The sequence below is a fragment of the Coregonus lavaretus genome (genome assembly GCF_964263955.1).
Source record: "Coregonus lavaretus genome assembly, chromosome: 39".
In the NCBI taxonomy this organism is placed as follows: Eukaryota; Metazoa; Chordata; class Actinopteri; order Salmoniformes; family Salmonidae; genus Coregonus; species Coregonus lavaretus.
This window is the reverse complement of record NC_140026.1, coordinates 27034825-27037989: the sequence shown is the minus strand read 5'-3', so window position 1 is coordinate 27037989 and position 3165 is coordinate 27034825. Positions and strand designations below refer to the sequence as shown.

General features: G+C 42.7%; 1 pseudogene across 1 annotated transcript; it reads left to right on the top strand.

Annotated features, from left to right (window-relative positions):
* Positions 1–1981: 1981 nt before the first annotated feature.
* Positions 1982–2880, top strand: LOC311113009 (5-hydroxytryptamine receptor 2A-like; annotated as a pseudogene). Its single transcript has 2 exons — positions 1982–2553; positions 2840–2880. The product of its transcript is annotated as a 5-hydroxytryptamine receptor 2A-like (transcript).
* The last annotated feature ends 285 nt before the right edge of the window (positions 2881–3165 follow it).

The window sequence follows — 3165 nt, the reverse complement described above, 5'->3', positions numbered from 1 at the left end:
TAGCAAACTTCAGACGGGCCTGGACATGTACTGGCTTAAGCAGGGGGACACGTCTGGCACTGCAGGATTTGAGTCCTTGGCAGCGTAGTGTGTTACTGATGGTAGGCTTTGTTACTTTGGTCCCAGCTCTCTGCAGGTCATTCACTAGGTCCCTCCGTGTGGTTCTGGGATTTTTGCTCACCGTTCTTATGATCATTTTGACCCCACGGGGTGAGATCTTGCGTGGAGCCCCAGATCGAGGGAGATTATCAGTGGTCTTGTATGTCTTCCATTTCCTAATAATTGCTCCCACAGTTGATTTCTTCAAACCAAGCTGCATACCTATTGCAGATTCAGTCTTCCCAGCCTGGTGCAGGTCTACAATTTTGTTTCTGGTGTCCTTTGACAGCTCTTTGGTCTTGGCCATAGTAGAGTTTGGAGTGTGACTGTTTGAGGTTGTGGACAGGTGTCTTTTATACTGACAACAAGTTCAAACAGGTGCCATTAATACAGGTAACGAGTGGAGGACAGAGGAGCCTCTTAAAGAAGAAGTTACAGGTCTGTGAGAGCCAGAAATCTTGCTTGTTTGTAGGTGACCAAATACTTATTTTCCACCATAATTTGCAAATAAATTCATAAAAAATCCTTCAATGTGATTTTCTGGAGAAAAAAATTCTCTATTTGTCTGTCATAGTTGACGTGTACCTATGATGAAAATTACAGGCCTCTCTCATCTTTTTAAGTGGGAGAACTTGCACAATTGGTGGCTGACTAAATACTTTTTTCCCCACTGTATGTTTATAGATATGTATTGTGCATTTGATGTATTGATGCAGTGCTCCACCCCCTAATAGTAAATCTGAGTTCTAACAGATAAAACATTTTTTATCCTCAATAGTGGTAGACTCCTCCATCCTCCACCTATTCAAACTTAGGACCTGGATCCTCCAGTCTGACCCCTCCAGTCTGTCTCTACCTCCACACCCTCCCCGCCCGGCCATCTAGATGTGTGAAGGTTAGTGTCTTATGTAGAAAAGCTAATGATCCATCATTAATTACATTCCTGGGAGTGTTTAAACTTAAATTATGTATTACCATAGCATTTTTGTATGTTCTCTATAGTTATGTACTTGAAAATGTATCGATTGACCAATTCGGCCACTTGGGTACATTTGGGCAAACTCGTAAGGGACACCTTGGATTCTCGATGGAAAATATTGTGCTGTCTTCTCAATTTTCAAAGAATCAGTCTGAAACTTTGCACACACACTGCTGCTATCATTTGGACAACATCTAAATTACACCTAGAATCTTATCTTAATATATGGCCTTTCTCTTGCAGTTCAAAGATGAGGCAACAAAAAATATATAGAAAACACATTTTTACTTGTTTGTATTATCTTTTACCAGATCTAATGGGTTATATTCTCCTACATTAATTTTACATTTGCACAATCTTCAAAGTGTTTCCTTTCAAATGGTATCAAGAATATGCATATCCTTGCTTCAGGTCCTGAGCTACAGCCAGTTAGATTTGGGTATGTCATTTCGGGCGAAAATTGAAAAAAAGGGTCAGATCCTTAAGAGGTTTAATCAATCCATGATTGTGCACCCTAACAAATGTCGGACATACTTTTAAGTTATGTACCCAGTAGGTCCCTCAGGTCCTCTGGCTCTGGCTTTTTAACTATCCCAAAGCCTAGGACCAAGAGGCATGGAGAGGCAGCCTTTAGTTATTATGCCCCCAGCCTCTGGAAACTGTGGATATATTTAAAAGAGATCTTAAAACACATATTTTTTGCTTTGCTTTTCCTTAAGGTGCTTTTTAGTTGTTCAGTTTGTGTCCTTCTTTAGTTTTTTTATCGTATGTTTGTTGTGTAGTAAATATTTCAGCTTTTATTTTCATTGTTTTTTATTAGTTTTTTTCCTGTGAAGCACATTGCGTTGCATTCCATATCTGAAATGTGCTGTATAAATAAAGCTTGATTTGATTTGATCTGTAGGTATCTCCACGCTAATCCCCATCCTAGGCCTGCGGGACCACACCAAGGTGTGCAAAGGTGGAAGCTGTCTGCTGACAGACAGCAGTTTTGTTGTGCTGGGCTCCTTTGTGGCCTTCTTCGTCCACCTCACCATCGTGGTGGTCACCTACATCCTCACCATCAGCGCCCTGCAGACTGAAGCTACCCTCTGCCTTGACCAGCTGGTTCCCCTGCCCAATTGGACCGCCACCCTGATGCTGGGCTTCTTCCCCCAGGCCTCTCTCTCAGAGAAGTTATTCTTCAGGTGTCCGCGACACAGGAGGGGTAGGAAGAGGGGTCGGCGGGGGTGGACCTTCAGTACAGGCATTGCACTGTGCAGTCAATCAGCAACAAACAGAAGGCATCCAAGGTCCTGGGCGTGGCCTTCTTCCTGATCGTGGTCATGTGGTGTCCCTTCTTCATAACCAACGTACTGTCGGTGGTGTGCGACCCTGTGAACTATGACCCGGGGGTGATGGGGGAGCTGCTGAATGTGTTTGTATGGGTGGATACCTCTCCTCAGCCGTCAACCCTCTGGTATACACTGTGCAACGTACTGTGCAGCCTTCTGCTGGTACATACGCTGCCAGTACAGCTCGGAGGGGAAACTTCTGCATCTCATACCGGTCAACACCATCACTCCACTGGCCCACAACTCCACTCACCTTAAAAACATGGTCAGTTTCGGTCTACTTAAGGGGGTGGCTCTCTCATAGATACCAATTTGATTGCAGCTGTATCTGGTCTACTTAGCTCATTGACTTCCTTTGAAACAGAAAGAAATGAGGAAGTGGCCCACGAGTGGGATGTCTCTCTTCTATCTTGTTATGTGTGCTCAGGTGAGTTGGCCACACCACTAATTAGCCACACCTGTTCTTAATGAGTGGATTAACCTGTTCTTAATGAGTTTGAATAGACTATAGCTAGCAGCTTTGTATGCGTTAAAAAAAACATGGTGGTTGAGCAGAGTACTTATTCCATAGATAGGGAACAGAAGATCACAGGTTTGAATCTCACTGATGCTTTGTCACAATAAAAAATAAAAAAAACGTTTTTTCATGATTAATGTATAATGAAATTATTTTCCATGTTTCCTATCTGTGCTTGGAGTTCAAAACAGTTCATCCAAAATAAACTTGCAGCGTAATTAAAAGTATTTTTGAAA